Here is a 21,337-nt window from a genome sequence, read left to right on the forward strand (position 1 = left end):
TAAAAATACAATACTTCATGGCATTACGACTCAATTTATAATAAGGCTTTCTCGTCTTTTGATCCGCTCTAAAGGTCATAGATATTTTACCAAGTAGTAATAATAAGCCCTTTCTTGATTTACTATTTAACCATTTTTATAGTAACATTTTATTGTTGTTTACATTTACTAACCATTATAGCTGCACCACAACTAATTTAAGGGAATGTAGTGTTTTATGTTAATGATGCTTTCTTGGCTTGAATTTCGTTCCATAAGCCTGGGGTAATCGCCCTTGGATTCACAGTGAGGCACTTGTAAGCCATGCAGAGATTGTAAGTGACAAAAGTAATGTGGACCCCACATGAAGGCCACGTGCCTTACTATTCAGTTCCCCAAAACAACCATGCAAGACATGGAGGATGCCACGTGACTATGTGACTACTTGGAGTCTCTCGATTTTGAGCTTGATTACCTCGGAGGTAAGGAAAATATCCATTACAGAGCTTCGATCTTAATTATATTTGTTAGCCTCTTGCATGCAAGTCTCATTCTTTTTACCGTTCCACGGAGCTATGGTTAATTGCAGAGTGACATTGGTGGTGGTGATATTCCTACTATACTGTTTCTTCAAGAAGAAGGCTCTGCCAAACGAAAGGAGGAGAAGCCGAAAGAAACTCCTCTCGACCAACGGTGGATCCTTCAGAATCCCAATTTTCACATACAAGGAGCTGGAGAAGGCCACAAAGGGCTTCGAAGAAGAAGAAATATTGGGACATGGCGCGTTTGGAACAGTCTATGTCGGGAAACTCAAAGGCGACTGTCCCGTGGCTGTAAAAATGATCAGGCATATCGACACCCATGGAATCGAACAGATGATAAACGAAATAAAGCTTCTGTCATCTGTGGAACATCCAAACCTGGTTTGTCTGATGGGCTACTGTCTTGAGAATGGAGAGCCCATACTCATCTACGAGTACATGCCCAACGGAACTCTTGCTCACCACCTACAGCACGAGAGGGGCCCATCCACACCTACTTGGATCGAGTAGCGGCAAAGACTCCTGTCATTAGCAACACAGGTGTTTGGAAATGAGGTGTGGTTCTACTGCGCCAGGCAACAAACGACAAGGCTAAGAAAATGGTGGGATTACACTAGACTTAAAAGAGAATTTGCACAAAATATGGCTATTGGCTACGAAAACAGTTTCTCAAAGCTCATGATCTACTCTTTCCCAGCTGACCTGCATCCGAGGTAAAACAAGAAACATTTCTCAGCGTACTCTGTAACACTTCTTCGATGACAAAGTAGTTTATCCCGTGTCATTCTTTTGTAGGTATACAGGAAATAAAAGCTATAAATATATTTTTTTTCTCTATTTTTATTCTAGATCATTAGATTGTTGAAATTTGAACATACCTTTCACTGTGTGCAGAACCTTAGCAATGTAAATAAAGGAAGAGCCGAGCGAGACGCATGTACACATTTTGGAATGGGAGCGGCCACAAGTTTCCATTCCTGTAACATAAACCCTAAACATCATATTGACGTCACAGTGAAAACAGATAGGGTTAACAATTCAAGGATAGTACGTCAAAAATACCTCACCAATCAAAAGCCCGGCCGGAAAAGAAGCCTGTGCGCACCATGACACCGATCAGAGGGCAGCAGAATCATGAAGGTCGAAAGAAAGCAGTAAATGTTGAAAGAGTTGCAGAGCATAGGACCGAAGCCATAAGAATTTGAGCTTCTGTTCATAGGCAAAGAGGTTGTCCGTCTGTAATGGAAGGGTAGTATTGTGAGCCGAAGCCAAACCAAAGAAATGGCATGAACAAAAACAACTACTGTAATGGTGGAACTGCTGTAATCGTGGAAAGTAATATTAAGTCATTGTAAAATGGAACTTACAAGTTGTAAAGGTGAAGCTCCGCTCGACGCTCTCTGCTCCTCTGCTCCTCAAACTAGCTGCTCCACACTCTCTGCTCTGAACTTACTCCGGAGAATTAGCTGCTCGACACTCTCTGCTCTGAACTTACTCCGGACTCTGGACAAGGCATTTGTAGACCACCGTGGACGCCTCTGCATATGCAAACAGCTGGCACTTGCAGGATGCAGGACACGGAGAACAGGTACCAAAAACTTAGGACAAACTAAGTTGTGCTTTTGATAAAATGTTCAGCTCGGCAATATGAGGAAACTTTGGATAACAAAAACTTTTCATCTCTGAAAACTTTGGATATCTTATTTTTACCCCGAACATAATGTCTTGAAAGCTGCGAAGCCCGCAATAAGACCCTCAACTTTGTTGTCCAATAAAAAATTACATAATAAATTTTATATTATTTTCTAATATGAAAACTTTGGTTAAAGTTGTGATGCACAGTAATATTTTTGGTCAAACGGGAGATTAATACGTCGTCAACGCACGATCAATCACTAAGAGTCCCAGGCAAATACTAATGATTGAAGTGATCAGCGAAAACATCAAACACTTACTATATTCTAAATATTTTTTCTAGAGAAAAAATTATCAACAAAATATAAAAAAAAAAAAATTGTGAAGCCTACTAAAGTTGTTACATTTTAGAAGACCCTCATAAAGCATAGCTTTGAGGATTGCACAATTTTGATAAGGATCTAGTTGAGTTAGAATCGTTATTTTAAAGAGGATATTGTTAAGTTAACATGACCTCTTCACATGCCTCATCGTAATCCTAACCCTAATCCTGTAGAGTTATTCCTATGCCCAAATACATATCCAATAGGTTTATTTTAATGTTATTATGAAATTATTTTTGTGAGAAAACAATTAAATTTTAATTCGATATAATAATATATATAATAATTTTATTTATTATATATATAAGATTTTGATTTTTTTTAAATGAAATGATTAATTAATTATTAAGTCACGTTTTCATTTATGTCATGTTTTATATTTTTTTAATTGAAAAAAATATAATACAACTTATACCAATGGAAGAATTGATAGTAACATGAAATGAGCTAAAATTAATAGTAAAATGAAATGAATTAAAATAATATATAAACTATTATCTCCAATGAAATGAGCTAAAATTAATAGTAAAATGAAATGAATTAAAATAATATATAAACTATTATCTCCAATGAAATATGAGATTGTGAAATTCATAGCAAAATTTTATGGGGTTAACAAAATAAATAACGCATTTGTCATGAGGGTTTACTTGAAAATAGTCAGTAAAATAACTTTAAATAAAAAATGAAAAAACTTAATATATATATTTTTAAATATTCCTATATATATATTAAACAATAATTAAAACAAAAAAAATAATATAATTTTTTAAAAATATTTATATATATATCTTAAAAAAATAATTAAACAAATAAATCTTCCCTATAAAGAACGAGCATTTTAATAATACTCATCGGAATTAAGTAAATTAAATAATCAAATCTCCCCATATGAAAAAACAAACATTTTAATAACACTTAACGGAGTGAGGTTTGAGGTTTTCTATTGGCTAGAGTGATATTACATCAGGGCAAAAGGGTCACACAATTTTGGAATAATCCATAGACTTGTGCTTTTGCTCTATCAAAATCAAAATCAGCAATATATATCAATTAATTAAAATTTCAGCTAACAATAGGTGTTCGCCTGAAACTACCGATTCATAAACAACAATCATTACCAGCGTCGCCCTGCAACTACCAATTCATTAACACAACAACCACTCACATCAATCAGTCCATCCAGTTTTTTAATAAAATCAATTGGTACATACAAAGGAAAATAATAATAATAAAGAAGAAAAAATTGTAATTTGTATATTTTTGTCTCCGCAGGGATAGAAAGACGAAAAATGTTAAATCTGACAAGTTTGTAGGGAATTGAGCTCATGAAAAATGAGATTTTTGACGTAGTTTAATTATGTATATGTGTTAAATGAACTATTCAAAAATCATAAGAAATTAGTAAATTTTTGTACCTATCATAAAAATAATTATAAATAAATGATTTACCCAATAATAATATCTAACAACTAAACCATTTTAAATTAAATAACCTTTTTTGTCATTATATTTAGTAATGTTTTTCCCACTAATTTAGATTTGGGCGAAGTAGAAGAGACAATGAAGTGGATTTCATCATCGCAGGTTTAATTTGAAAACATGGAGTGGATAGGAGTATACTCGGAGTTGTCAACTCATTGCAAAAAATTAAAAAAACGTTTCAGGTAAATTTTCAAAAATTCTCCTATAACGCTATATATATATATATATATGTTGGTAGGTAAGCACCTATGGGATTTGAACCAGTGACTTATCGCAAGGAGTGTCTTAACAGTACACCCATTCACTGTCAATCCAAAGTCCCATAAGCTATAAATAGAGATATTTATTAAGAATAAGTTTTTGCTATTTTTATGTTTTTATTAATATTTAAATAAGGGTAAAATTATAAATTTATAGATTTATAAGTAGTTATTACTAATTAAAATTTATTTAAATTTTTTTTGATTAACCAAATAATTTATTTATCTACTTCATATTTCAATATATTAATTTTTATTAAACCGAACCAAAATTATGAGATTCAATTTTTCTTATTAACCACTATAGGAAATACAATTTTACAACTTAATTTTTTATATAACATAATTTCTTACTTAAGTGACAAAACTAACGACCATGTAACCGCTTATTCATTTAAATCTTTCACCAATTGATTTTTTTATTATTATTAAAAATGAAGTACAAGCCTTTTTAATAGTGATGAACATCAATATATTGGTTTGGATGGATGAGAAAAAAAAAAAAGTAATTAGGGAAATAAAAATATTATTTATTTAAATCTTTCACAAATTGACTTTTTTATTATTATTAAAAATAAACTACAAGTCTCTTTAATAGTGATGAACATCAATATATTGGTTTGGATGGATGAGAAAAAAAAAAGTAATTAGGGAAATAAAAATATAAAAAACATCTATATGTAATTATCGTATTTATAATCAAAACAAAAATGTAAAAATACATTAATATTTTTTTAATAATGTATTAATAAAAATAATTTTGTAGTAATTAATATATTTCAAATTTAATGAAATCATTAAATTTAAGAATACAAAATTAAATGAAAACAAAATAATAATAATGATAATGGTGATTGACATCCACTGAAACCAAACAAACCGTACCAAAGTCATAATTTTTTATAATGTAATGGTTGGAAATACTTCAATCAACATAGCGTAGAAAACGCTCATCATGATTGACGATAAATGTGAATATGAATTCAATACAATTAACGTTCTTGATGATAAATATGAATATCAATTCAATGCACTACATGCTAATAAATAGTTTTACGAGGTTTCTGTGCATTTATTGAATTTGCATGAACCGAAATACATATCAATTATTCTTCTAGTAGATAGTATTTTGTATATCTAAAAATATAAATTTAATAATTTTGGCTATAAAGCTTATAAAATATTATAATTTTAGGGAAACGTATTTTGAGGCAGCAGACTATATTTTTTTTGGATATTATATTTAATATAGGTGTTGATAGTTATACCTTTCAAATTAGAAGATGTTTTTTTTGTATTATATGTGATATAAATGTTTTAGAAAATGATAGTTATATCTTTCAAATTAGCAGATGATTTCTAATGTATTTTAGATAATGTGTATTTATCAAAATCACATTTCAATCCAATATGAATCTATATCACTTTGGTCTTAGAAAATTGTTTTATTAATCAATTATATTTTTTTAATTATGAATAAATAAAATATGATAAAGGGATAATATTTTCATAATAATTTATAAAATAGAAAATGTAATATATAATATAATTGAGAAATATGATTACTATATAATTTTTCATAATTTAATATTTAATATAAATTTAGAAATTTCAATTATTTTCATAAAACTTTTTAAAATCTATTGCCATGAATTTATTACTCTAGGGATAGAATAAAAGATAAAACAAATTTAGCTTCTTAACCACCCTAATCTATTAGAAGATTCATAAGAAAATATTGCAAACATATGACTTTGCTTCTACCCTCACGTGTAATTGAGATTGAATCTCCTTATGACAACAATAATTATAAGGGAAAATTCTACAATATTTTTTTCAATATCTATGTTAACACTTTAAAGTTTTCATTCTCAAGCCAAATAAGAAAGATATATACATGATGAAAATTATAATTCCATGAAGATAATTAAAGGTAAAAATCAATTCTTCAATAAAATAGTTTTTTGTAGCTGAATTCTTGAAAATCTCATCTTGGAAACCATGCAAAATCTTATCTCCACTAAAGCTATTCCAACAAGTTAGAGACATAGTAGCAAGTCATTAACCTCATGAATTATGTCTCCTCTTCTCTTCCTCCCCAAGGAGCATAACTTAGGGGTTTATCTATAAACCCTACGTCCAACATCTCCTCATCAATGTAACATTCATACTAAACATGAATCATGCTCATGAAAGACTAGAACATAAGGATACGAGATTTAAAGTATAGATATTAAAGGATAAAAGAGATAAATTATATCAATCCTCCTCTTAACTCGATACCTTTGATATCTAAGATGTGTCTCTCCAAGCATTAAAGATGAGAATTGTTAGAAACAAAGATAATACTGAGAGGAGGGTTAATCAATATTATCTGAATTTTAACAATATTTAAGATTATTTACAATATCATAAATTATTTACACCATAACACGATAAATCAAACAACATGAATATATGAGACACAAATATTTATGTGGAACCCCATAAATAGAAAGAAACACAAAACCCATGTTTGAATATTGTCGTAGGTCAAAACCTATTATTACATCAACCGTTCTAGAACCAACCAGAAGGAGACACCCATCCCCTAAATTTACAAGCACTTGCTTGAAGGAAGCACCAACTCTCCTATCTTTACAGACAACAACTTCAAGGAAACAACCACTCCCTGATATTCCAGATGGAACCCTCTTTGCCTAGAAAATCCTTATTTCATTCATTTTCAAACATAGATCCACATGCTCTAATCCATTTCATATTTCAAATTATTTGTTCTACTCTCACTACTAAAACTCTCGGTCAGATAGATATTCTACTACAATACATATATGTTTAGACCAACAATCTTTATTTGTTCTCTTTTATGCAATATTTTTTTTCCTTTCACTGCTACTGATGTAATTATTTTCCCATATGCACAACTCCACTTTACTACACTAGCATAGCTCACACAATAGCTTCATATTTTCTATTCAACTACCTCACAACTCCACATTTTACATCACTAACACTCTTCCTTTCACAACCTATATTTCTCATTATCACATCCAACCATCTTATGTTATTCTCATTTTCTTCTATATGTTTTTCCACTTCAATTACCGTAGGCATACGTCCATGGAAATTGTATTCGACTATTTCAATAAACCAAGTCGTTTAAATATATTATAACAGTGGGAATTCAAACATTTCATATTCTTTCATCATATAATTCTTAATAAATACTGTGGGTCATTTACTTAGCCAACAACGTAGTTATATTATTTCCTTCTCTTAACTCTCCATAAGAATCATAACTCTAACATTGCACATACCCTATGCATGAACCTCTAATTTCATAACACAAATTTCTTTACAACGATATTGCAGCATGATGCCCTGATGGCTGATAGGCTCTATGTGCAATTACTCCTTATCCCAAAATAACAAGATTCATGACTAAGAGTTCTTCTTCCATCAACCCACCACTTCACCACTCGTCGGTCTTTGTTTACCCATTAGGCTATAATGGCCTAAGAGATAGAGGGTCACATCACTTGCAACCTATCATCCATGTAAAAAAATCATTGATTATTATGTGGCACTTATGCCATCTCATCACTGCATCATCACACCTACCATATCACACCCAATGTCAAATTCTAATTTTTACAAAATTATTGCACTCTGAGTGCTCAAAACCTAGGTATCTCAATATGGGACCCCCCATGTCCACATCACTTGCCATTGTTCTTGCCACTTGTCCTTCAATTGATGTATTGTATCTAATCACAATGTGCCACTTATCTTTTAGCCCCATGTCCTACTAGGTCACATGCCACATGTCACCCACCAAACATTCACTTGACTGGTCAAAAGTGTCATTTCTACATCCCATGTCACCATTTGAGCCACATCATACTCCCTCTACCACGTCTTACTAATTTCATTTAATCATCATAATAATGACATCACGGCAAGTGGCATCCTCATTGGGTGCCACATGTCACCTGAAACTGGCTTACTTGGGAACTCAAAAACACCAAATACAATGGATTCCCCCCTTCCATACAACTATGTTTCCATTTAAATCTCATCTTTATTAGTCACTTTCCATGTAAACACTAAATACAATACCACCTATCATGCCACCTGGAACCTCAAAAATTATGCCCAGGAATGCCACCTACCACTTGCCACTTGTTTCTATTATTTTAACTCTAACTGGACTGGGCGGTCCAATTAGCACCTGAGCACTTTATCCATCCCTTTTTGAATAAAAGTTATGATCAAGGACTTTTCACCCCACCTCCATCGCTCCACATTAACTTGTATTAGGCTTCCAAAGGTATGCCTCCTGATTCAAAAGAGATTGACAGCCTAAACTCATCCCTGGTCCCCTTGATCTATCTAATAGTTAACAAAGGGAGGGGGTATGGGATTTGTTTCATATGTGACTTAACACACCCTTACCTTTATTGAGTGTGCCACATGAATCAATTTGGATTATCAGATCAAACAACATTGATTATACTTTTTCGCCCTCCCTTAATTTTCTAAATACTAACTAGGGGGTGTTTGATGTTTTTTGTATGCATGTATCCTAGAACCATGATTTGCTGGAACGTTTCTTTAACTTTCAAACCTTAAATTTAGATTTATCTTCATTCCTTGGGTGTTATGTCAAGTGCCATATACTAATGGAGATGTCTCTCAAAGGAATATCCAACTGATCACTTATTTTCCTCATTGGAGCTAAGGAAATGAAGAACAAATGTCTTCAAATATATCACCTTCATCCATGACGTCAAGCTAGGACGTAACACACACTAACACAAAAATGATAACACACTTAGCAATCTCTCCTTGATCTTGATGCAAACAGCGCTTTGACATCAATGACAATTTTTTTTCAACAATATCCCCTTTGGCATTGATGGAAACATCAACAAACATTATGGGTCATTGATGGAAACACCACCACTCGATAACACCCCCCTGTCAGGTTAATGAATTTATTTTTTTTTTCTCACTCTCCCCAATTTTTTTATGATTTATGACTCTCCATCTACAATATATCCAATGTTTTCACTATATGGAAAATGGTTAAGTTACTCCACCTCTAATTATTCTCCCCTTGCACTGATATAACAGTGTGTTAATTATTTATTTTCCAATCATATATTTTTGTAGACCTACCTGATGTGCCATAATATGTCATGTTGATTTTTCACCACTGTATCTAAGCTCCCCTTTTCAATTCTATGACCGATATTCTTTACATTCATCATTACTATGTTTATTTCTCTACTTTAAAAATTCCTTCTAGTAAACTTGCAATTATCTTACTAATATGAAAAATCCCCCTGATTCAATTCTCTTTTGTTGTATAAATTGATTACAACCATCTTGGTACATATTTAACAATTGACTTATTTTCTTATGAAGAAAACCAATAAAGAAAAGAGTGTGACATCACTCTGAACTTCTACCTTAAATACTCAATATGTTCTCAAGAAAGAGGCTTCATAAGGATATCAACAACTTTCTCTTTTGTTGAGATATATTCCAGCTTCATAATCTAATCATCTACCTACTCTCTAAGAAAGTGGCACTTAATGGGGAGATTCTTTGTCTTTGAATAAAGAAGATGATTCTTAGATATAGTGATAGTTCTAGTATTATCAAACATAATTGGAATAAATTTATCATATGCTACCTTCATGTCCAATAATATTTCTTTCATCCACAAAATTTGGGTGCAACTTGATGTAGTTGCTATGTACTCAAAGTTAACAATATAAAGATAGATATATGCTTAGTTTTTTCATAACCAGACCACTAAAAAATTTCCAAGAACCAAAGCACCACCACTTTCCCCTTTCCTATCATCTACACTTCCATCCCAATGAACATCTATATATGTAGTTGATACAAAACTTTGGCCCTTTTGAGACCTTAGGTCATAGTGCATTTTGACTCTTAAATATCTCAAAATCCTCTTGGATGCTAAGAGATGACTTTGTCTGGGGGCTTATTGATACGTTGTAACTACACCAACAACTTGCATAATATCTAGTCATCAGGCTATGAGATACAAAAGGCTACCAATTATTGATCTATACATTGGTTGATTTACCTCTAGTGTCTCATCTTTTTTGTTGAGCTTACATCCAATGAGAATAGGAGTATTGACAAGATAACACTCTTCATTCCATTTTTTTTCAAAATTTCTTTTAATTACTTGCTTTGGGAGATGAATATATCTTTTCTAAATTGAGTAATCTATAGTCTATGAAAAAATTAAAGTTACACAAGCATGGAAATATCAAATTTAGCTTGCATATCTATGCATTTTTTTTACTTAGTGACTCTATACATTACCAACAATGATGTCATCAACATAAAGAATAATAATTAAAATATTGTCATTTTCAAATTTGATATGCAAGTTATTGCTAGATGTTCCTGTTTTGAATCCTTACTACTGAATGTATTTTTTAATCTATAATACCATTCATTGGGTGCTTGTTTAAGTTCATTGAATGATTTTCTCAGTCTACACAATTCCCCAATATTTTAAGACACCTGAAAAACTTCAACTTATTATATGTAAATGTAATGATGTCTCCTCTCAAATCTACCCACCTTCATAGGCTTACTCGGGCTAAACATGAGATGAGGGTCTACTATGATATGAATCAACCTCCTAGATGACCTTGAGGAAATGGAATCGACACAGCTAGACCTCACTAACTTCCCTCAGGTACCATATGTCCCTGAGGAGTAACCCAATCCCTCTAGGTGTCCAATGCCTGAGACAACTCACCTTTCCCTGACCTAGGGCCCTAGTCACTCCCTTTCCAAGTATTTCATGAGACTATGGGTTTCCAGTCGCTCCCATAGGCCTGCATCAATGCGACTATGGCCTTTTCCTTCCAGTGTTGTGCCATCGATTGCAAGAATTAAGGCTATTTTCCAAGGTTTGGGCTTAGCCTCTGCCCAAAAAGTTATGAAACTTAGAGAACTCATAAAATAAATGAAGACAATTCTTGTAAACCTAAATCTAGAACCAGGACTTGACCTAACCATCCCCAACTAGGACTGACATTTTGTCAAATACTTGGCAGATATGCAACCTACAGGTCATGAATGCAAGTCTAAACATAAGGGACTAAAAACTTATCTGAGGTTTAACAAGAAGGGTCTCTACCTTCTCACATTAGCTATCATAACATCAATTAGGTCTTGCATCCATTATTCATTCCATTACAAGTAAAAACATGAATAGAGTTGTGAATAAGGTATGTCATATAACCATGCTTATAACCAGCATATAAATAGATAAATAATAATGAGAAAACATCCATTAAATCCACATAATAACAAGTACATTTACTCATCACAACAAGATAAACTTAGATTTTATTAAACATAGGCAAAATCCAACCAGGTTCGGGACTTCCACGAACCACCCAACAATAGAGTGGTTGAACTAGATCTTTCTTTCAGCCAATCACCCTCATACCATATTCCAAGCATAAATGTGGGATTCAATGGGATAAACCAATCCATAAACAACCAAGGGAATCCAGAGGTTAAACCACCTCCACCCTCACCATACTTTGATCTCACCTAAACTGATGTCGAGATCACAAAACCGAATAGAGCTTTGATGCCTCATAATTTCTTCACCATACTCGAGGAATTTTCATGTCTCCACCCTCAGGCTTTACCCTGTATCCCGTGATTACTAGTTAAGGGATTCACAGGCCTTTGGGTCTTCCTAAGACCACCTCACCTCAGATTCTAAAGCCATCTAGAAACCCAAAGCTCAAACCAATAACAATCCCATCACACCATGGATATCCAGAAATGGCAAGTCCAGGCTAAAATCCATTGTCAAATCCTAGTAAAATCCACGCCAATGACAAAAAAGGAACGACATACCAACATGCACATAACATGCATGTCAAAACCAACTAAAAAATCACACATCCAATATGATACCTGCAAGCTGCTTGATGCTTGCCTTCCTTTTCTTTCCTTGTCCTTCTTTGTTTTTCCTTTCCTTTCCTTTCCTTGATTTCTTACTTTCTCACTCCTCCTGGTGCCTTCTCCTATTTGAGACAAATTATAACACTAACTAACAAAAGTCTACCAACTAATGCTTTCATTCTTTTTATTAATGAGGCCTCTAATTTCTTCAAGTTTCCATTATTTTCCATCATTTTCCTCCTCACATGAAACTTGTGGCCTTTCACCTTCCTTTTCTCCTAATTTCCATTATTTTCATAAATAATGTGCCAAATATACCTTTTTTCCTTTCCAAATCCTTAGCCATTAACTTCTCTAGTTTACCCTTAGCCATAAAACACAACAAGTGATTCCCACCAAGATATTTTTCCCTATATTCAACTTCGAATAAGTGTCCCTTTGCTCGTGGTCTTATTTTACCTTTATTAACTTTTATTACATGAACTTTTAACCCGGGTCTATTACAGACCCCTCCACCTTAGGGGAAAACTCTCCTCATTGTTAAAACATGCTTAGACCCAGCAAAATTGCTGAAGAGAAAAAACATACTGCCTATGGAGCTTTATAACCCAGCTCGTTGCAGTATTTACAATAACATCATGCTCAAAAGAAAAACCATCGTGTAAAATATGACAACAACACAACCACACTCCTTATTAGAGCTTTATAACTTAGATCATTACGGTATTTATAATAGAAACGATACATAAATATGTACAAATACCAAGACTCATTTTCCTTCACCGACAAACAATGAAGGATACATAGCCCGCATCTGCTCAACCATCTCCCATATAGCTTCATCAGTCCCAAAGTGCTTCCACTACACTTTAACCTACATGAGTTCTCTGTTCTGGAGGACGAGATGTGTCCGTTGTAATATGCATTGGGGTTTTGGCTGGAATTCTCCTTCTTTCTCCACCTATAATACATACCAACAATAAAATTATCAACATGCTTTACATATATTTTAAAAAATGAAACATGAAAAACATCATGGACTTTCACTGTCGAAGGCAGTGCAAGTATGTAGGCCACTAGTCCAATCCTCTCAAGGATCTCAAAAGGAAAATGATCTGATCCATGAGATATTCTTGGGCTTGATGCACAAATACACATCCTCCCCAACTTGAAACTCCTTAAATGCCCTGTGTTGGTCTCCATAAATTTTTTGTCTGTCCTGTGTTGCCTTTACATTATTCTTTATAACTTGCATTTCTTGTTACATGTCTGCCAACATGTCCATTCCAATAATTACTTTGTTCATTGGATCACTCCAGTTGATGGGATGTTACAACTCCGCCCATGTAGTGCTTCAAACAGACTCATCCTCAATGACTCTTGATAACCATGGTTGTATGAAAACTCTACAAATGGAAGTTACCCCTCTCATATATTATGTTAATGCACAACATACATCCCCAACATGTCGTCCAATATCCTATTGACCCTCTTTGTATTTCCATCTATCTGTGGATGATAAGTTGTGCTGAAGGCCAACTCTATCCCCAGTCATGTAAACAACTCCTTCTAAAACTTAGAAGTGAACTTGGCATCCATGTCTGGAACAATCTTCTTCAAAACACCATGCGATCCCATGATTTACCTAATGAAGACATGTGCTACCTCACTATATTAATTAGTAGTATTCACTGGAATGAAGTGAGATATCTTGCTTAACCTATCGACCACAACCATGATAGAATAATGTTGCCTTGATGTCCTTAGAAGGCATGTAACGAAATCCATGGAAATTACCTCCCAATTCCATTCTAGAATTGAAATAAGTTGAAGAAACCCACCTATATTCTTACACTATGCTTTGACCTGCTGATAGTCCAAACATATCACCACAAATTTTGCCACTTCTTTGTTCAGATTTGGCCAATAGTAGAACTTCTTTACTGTTGTCAATGTCTTCTAATATCCTAGGTGACCTGAATATGGTTTTACAAGAAACTCCCTCAAGATAATCTTCTCGAGTTAATAATCATCCAACACATAGATCATGTGCCTGATCTTACCAAGCCATATGTTGTAAGATGATAATCCACATCCTGATCATCTGTACCCTGTTTTAACCTTAGCATAAGCTCCATGTACCTGTCATCTTGTTGTCGTGCCTGTAAGATCTAATCTTGTAAATCTGTCCCATATAAGCTCACCTCTCCAACATGGTTCAACTAAACTTTCCTATTGAGAGAATCTTCAACCATGTTTTCCTTTCCCTTAATGTACCCAAACTCAAATTAAAACTTGCTAAGGGTAGCCAACCATCTAGATTTCCACACGTTCAAATTCAATTGGTCAAATATATATCTTAGTCTAGTGTGAACACTCATCAAAACAAACCTCCGACCAAGAAGATAATGTATCCACATCTTCAAGGAATGAATAATAATTGCCAATTCAAGATCATGGGTCACATAGTTATGCTCATGGTCATTCGGTTTCCTGGAATCATAGCATATCATTTATCCCTCCTACATATGGATCCACCAAGCCCTCTCTTGCAAGAATATGTACATACTACAAACTCTTTATCCAAATCTACAATCTTTAACACTGCAGCATTTGTCAACAACGGCTCCAACTGCTCAAAACTGGCTACACACTCCTTTGTCCATTCAAACTTCTTACCTTTCCTCTGAAATGATTTAATAGGATATGAAACGCATGAGAATTTCCTAATGATCCTCATGTAGTAACCTGCTAAGCCTATGAATTATCTGACTTTCTCCACATTTATAACACCTACCCACTCCATGAAAACCTTTATCTTCTTTGGGTCTAATGCTATGCCATTCTTGGAAACAGCATGCCCCGAGTAGTGTATTTATGTATGAAATAAACTTCACTTTATAAGCTTAACATACAACTGATGCTCTCTTAGAAATCTCAAGACTTTTGCTAACTGATGGGCATGCTCTTCCTCATTCTTAGAATATATCAAGATTTCATCAGTGAATACAATAAAAAACTTATCCAGATAAGTACGCAACACACTATTCATAAAACACATAAAATTTTCTAGAGAATTAGTCAAATTGTATGGAACTACAAAAAACTCATAATCCTCATATCTCATCCTCAAGGAAGTCTGATATATTTCCTCTTCTTTGACGCATACCTGATGGTACCCTAATTGGAGAACTATCTTTGAGAACACTATTTCTCCCTTCAACTGGTCAAACAAGTCATAAATTCTCAACAACGGGTACCGATTTTTGGTCGTCACCTTATTCAGGTGCCTATAAACAATGCACAATATAAGAGTACCATTCTTCTTCTTCAAGAAAAATATTGGTGCACCCGAAGGCGATACACTTCCTATAATGTATCCATTATCAAGAATTCCCTTTTCTTGCAACTTTAACTCTACTAATTATGGAATTATCATCCTATAAGGTTCATTTTATGTTGATGTTGCACTTGGTTCCAACTCAATAGAAAAGTATGTTTCCCTGTGCAAAGGCAACTCTAGAATCTCTAATGAAATCACATCCTGAAACTGCTGCAATATAAGGTACTGCTTAAAGATTTTTACATCCTCAACATCCTTACCCTTGTCACTAGAAATATGAACTACAAACATCACACACCCTTTTTTGCAACTACTATTAGCCTGCTTAGTTGTGACCATCCTCACTGATGTAGGTTTCTTCTTCCCCTGCAATATTCTCTTCTCTCCATTGTCATCCAAGAACTCAATATCTTTGTCATAGAAATGTACCTTGTTCTCATGAATATACAACCAATCCATACCCAAAATCATACTATGCGATCCCCATCGCAATACATTCAAATGTGTTGTTGTAAGGATACCATTCAACTCAAATGCACAAGTTCTTACCCAATGATGAACTCTCTTCTTTACACCTGTAGCCAAATGCACCAACCAACACTCTTCATGCACTTATTTTCTCAAGGCACACTTATCCACCAAGTCATATTAACATAACTATAATTAGATCCAATATCAATCAAAATAGTAATAACTTGATCACAAAGCTTACCATCCATATCAATGATAAATGCCTATTTATTCGACTACCTGTTGTCGAAAAATGCATAAATCTGAGGAATACTATGACCAACATCCCCAATTGTTTGTGCCTCATGAGCACCATAGATATGAGGCCTACCTCCCTGGTGTAATGGAAAATCCTTCTTGTGATGATCTTTGCCACATATCCAACATTTCAACGATGCTCTACTATCACCTCTAGTCTTCTACTCTCTAGGATACGACACATGTCCTTTCTCAACAACATTGAACTTCTTGTAAGGAGAAATGTTTTATTTATCACCTCCATCTTGAATTCTTCCTCGTTTCAATGGCCATTTTCCTTTTCCTTTCTCATTTCCTTTCAAGTAATGCTTAGGCTCAACTTTTCTCTTTGACTTCTCATAACAATGCTTCAATTTCTGGATGGCTTCCTCTAGTGATCTAGGTCCATCAAACTCAATCTGGTCTCTATATGTTATTGGAAATCTGCTGATGAATCTCTGGATCTTAGCCTTCTCCTCCTTGAGATAATGCACATACCTCAACAGCTCTAAGAATCTGCTAGTATACTCATCATCTATCACAAAATGCATTTGCAACTCATCAAACTCCTTAGATCTACATCATAATACCTCTCTGATAGGTACTGATTCTGGAAGATCCTCTCTAAATCATCCCAAATCAAGTCTTCTTCCCAAATTCCCTTAAAATTCTTCACATCTTTCCACCAAAAATTTTCCTTCCCTTTAAGACTGAAGGTGGCTATATTAGCTTCCATGTTCTCTGAGTAGCTATCCAATCTGAAGAATTTCTTCATTCCAAGAAATTGTGCCTCCGCATTTTTTGTCTTCTTCATATCTCTATCAAATGTAGGAGGCTTCACCTTCTTGAACTCCTTTGGTAAATACACCCTCCTCCTATAATGATGATGATGGTGATGATTGTGATGATGTCTCTTAGATGAGGATATAGAATGATGCCCATACATACCAGTCCTCCTATCCAGTGTATCGAGTGATCTGCCACCTCTAACTGTATCCCCTCCATCCCATATGTTCGAGAATGATATATGCTACCATAGGCACCACTAGTTTTCTCTTCCTTCTATTGACTAATTGTCATCTATCCTTATTTCTGAAACTATCACAAGCTTTGAAGGATTGCTGCATTAACCTCTACCTACTTCTCCTGAGCCATTGCAAGTATTTCCTGAGCCTCAACCAACTTGTCATTGTCTTATTTGCAAATTCTGATATCTACCATCAAGCTCCTTAATGTATCTTCTATACCAGGAGAATACTCTTCTCCTTGCTACCCAATTGATCTCTAGGAAGTGTCACAGGCACTATAGTCTACCATTTTTCTTTTCATCTTGAATTCTCTTCTTCCTGCAATTATACCATGTCATATAAACCAAATACATACCTTAGTGATGTTCACGGGAGGCTAATCTCATTTGCAATATCTATCCACATTAGCATGTACATGTATAATCATAATCATATCCATTTAATGACACAAAATCACAACAAAAACATGCAGGAGCATACCAAATACCTTCATCCCATGCATGGCAACCATAACCTTAAAAACATCAGACTTACCCAAAGAGAGTGAAACCATTCCTCGATAACACCTTGTGGTATTAGATATGACCCAAAGAGAGTGCAACCTACTATGATACCACCCTATAATGATGCCTCCTCTCACATATACCCACTTTAACTAGCTTACCTGGGATAAACATGAGATGAGGGACTACTATGATATGAATCAACCTCCTATATGGCCTTAAGGGAATGGAGTCGACACAACTAGACCTTACAGATTTCCCTCAGGAGCCATAAGACCCCTAGGAGTAACCCAATCCTTCATGGTGTCCAATACCTAAGAAAACTCACCTTTTCCCTAACCTAGAGCCCCAATCACTCCCTTTCCAAGGCCTTCATGTGACTATGGCTTCTCAGTCACTCCCATAGGCCTAAATTAGTGCAATTGTGGCCTTTTTCTACCAGTTTTGTGCGAATGAGTGTGAGAATTAAGGTTATTTTCCAGTGTTGAGGCTTAGCCTCTGCCCAAAAGGCTATGAATATTCCAGAACTCATAAAAGAAATGAATATAATGCTTGTAAAACAAAAAATGGAACTAGGGCTTGACTTGGCCATCCCCAACCAGGACTAACATTCTGTCAACCACTTCGTAGATATGTAACCTACAGCTCATGAATGCAAATCTTAACGTAAGGGACTGAAAAATTATCTGAGGTTTAATAGGAAGGGTCTCTACCTTCTCACGTTTGTTTTCATAACATCAATTAGTTCTTGCATCCATTATTCGTTTAGTTACAAGTAAAAACATGAATAGAGCCATGACATATATATGTCATATAACCTTGCTTATAACCAACATATAACCAGCTAAATAAAAATGACAGAATAAAAGCTAAGTTCCTCTTTCTTGGAACAAGTGTCCCTTCCCTGTGGTCCTATTTTATGTTTGTTAACTTTTATTACATGAAATTTTAACCCAGGGTTGTTAAAGTAAAACCCTTCTTCAAGATCGCCATTCAAAAAGGTTGATTTTACATCCATCTGATATAGTTTAAAAATTTTGTGACATGCAAATACTAGGAACATCCTTAATTCCTTTAATCGTACTACAAGTGCAAAAACCTCTTCATAAGATATTCCCTCAACTTAATCATATCCTTTTTATATCATTCCAAAATTATTTCTTACATATTTTACATTCTCATTTAATTTGTTCTAAAGACACGATTTTTTACAATGACATTTGTATTTGCTTGTCTTGAAACCAGTTCCCAAGTCTGATTTTTCTCAATTTAATCAAGCTCCCCTTATACATATTTTATCTAATGTTCATTGTGGCTTAGATAAGATAAATATTTTGTTTAATCATGGACAACATATAAATATGTACTCAACTATAGGTATTCGTTACTCTTCTTTGTGTTTGAACTCCTTCTTCCTTATCACCAATACTCTAATTTTTAGGATGATACTTTTGTATGTACTTTGAGGGATATTTTGGGTGAGAGAATTGTTATTTCTGTTCTTCCTCTTCCCCTGATTCTTTGAAATTTTTTGCTTCATCTTCATTGTTGGCCTAGTTAGGTGGACTAATAAATCTTGTTTGTTGGCTTTTTGGAGGTAACTCCTCATCTACCTTGACATTAATTTAGTCAATTATTTTTCGTAGGATTTTATTGTAGCATATATAGCCCTTTCTCTTAGTAGAATACCCTAAAAATATCCTTCATCATCCATTACATCAAACTTTCCTATATTTTCATCATTATTATCCATTTAACACATGCTTCCAAAGACTCTTAAGTGTTTTATTGTGACAAGTTTTCCATACCACAGTTCATATGGAGTTTGGTCACTATTTGGCATAAGGGGAGCTTTACTTAAATTATGGATAGTTGTATGAATGACATCAACTCAAAAGTATTTGGGATATTTATTTCATCCATGATTTCTCCTACCAATTTCTACGCTTATCTATTTTATCTTTCATCCACAACTTTTTGTTGTGGGATGTTAGTAATATTGAACTTCCTTCTTATGTGATGCTCTTCACAAAAGTGTTTAAAGTCATTTGGTGTGAACTACCCACCCCTATCTGACCTTACACACCTTATTTTGTAATCAGTTTGGTTCCAACCCATGGATTTAAAGATATTTAAATTTTTAAATGCTTTAGCCTTCTCGTTTAGAAAAGAATACCATATAATTCTAGTATAATAATCAATCATCAACATGAAGTAAATAACACCACTTAGAGTCTCAATTTTTGAAAACCAAAAGAAATTTTTATGAACCAGTTGTAGTGGCGAGGTAGATGAATTTTCCTTGGTTTTAAAAGGAACTTGGATTTTCTAGCCAATTTGGTATGATTTAAATATTTTGTTGCTTGGTTTAGAATTTTTTTACAAGTCCCTTACAACTCCCATTTGAATTATATTCACAATATGGTCAAACTTCGATTTTCCCATAAAAACTTACAATAACGATCTCTTACCAAGTTTCCAAAGATAACATTTCTTGTTTTTGTTTTTTAAGTATTCACTCATTTTTTGAGGTTCTCACACCCTTTTCTATCATCTTTCCCATGTTTGTTGAAATTATCTCACTTTGTTTGGAATGAAAGGTAAGATCATACCCTTGGTCATACATTTGTCTTACACTCAATATATTATGCTTGAGCCCTTCTACAAATAGAAATTTTTGAGCTTTACCTCCTCCATTTTCTAAACTCACTATTTGTTTTCCTCTAATTTTTCCTAGATCATCATTTCCAAAAATGACACTTTATATGTTTCTTTCATTTAGTGATAATAAATTGCTTCTATCACCACTAATATGCTTATAACATTCATTGTCAACACACCATTGGCTCCCTTGGTTTTTGGCATATAATAAAACACTGCATTCTTCCTTAATTTCTTCCTTTTCCTTCCTCTAAGTCTTGGCTTATTTTTGTGTTTATCTAATCTAAGGAGTTTATCTGAATTTTCTAGTTCTACACTCATCCTCTTTGTGTCCAAAATTTGTATAGGAAGAATAGTAACCATTGAAACTATTCTAGTACCTAGGAGAAAACTTCCTTTGAGGGTGTGATTTGTTAATTCTTGGACGACCTTATCTCTGAGAGGCATGAGGTCTTTGCTAAGTTTTCACACATTTTCTAAGGATTTTTAAATTGTTTTTTTTAATTATCCATTTTTATTTTTTGAGTTGTATGGTGGTCCTTTTCCTTTTTGTTGTTGTTGTTGTTGTTTGTTATGAAACCAACTCACAAAATAGGAAAAAATATATATCAATGACTTCAAAATCAACCTCTTCAAGGGGAAAACGTCCTTTGCATTACACAAATGAATAATTCTTGGATGATTCAAATGAAAAAACCTCCTTTCTATATATAGGAGTCTAAGGGGTCATAATATAATCAGAGGTGACATAACAATAATAATGTAAGGGCACAACAATAACAATAGTGGGT

General features: G+C 33.9%; 1 pseudogene; it reads left to right on the forward strand.

The window, feature by feature from the left end:
• Positions 1 to 554: 554 nt before the first annotated feature.
• Positions 555 to 1,031, forward strand: LOC149217014 (wall-associated receptor kinase-like 14 pseudogene; annotated as a pseudogene).
• Positions 1,032 to 21,337: the final 20,306 nt, after the last annotated feature.

Source organism: Pinus tabuliformis, chromosome 1_1 (assembly GCF_031772625.1).
Source record: "Pinus tabuliformis cultivar Carrire ecotype Pingquan chromosome 1_1, CPIR1, whole genome shotgun sequence".
Lineage (NCBI taxonomy): Eukaryota > Viridiplantae > Streptophyta > Pinopsida > Pinales > Pinaceae > Pinus > Pinus tabuliformis.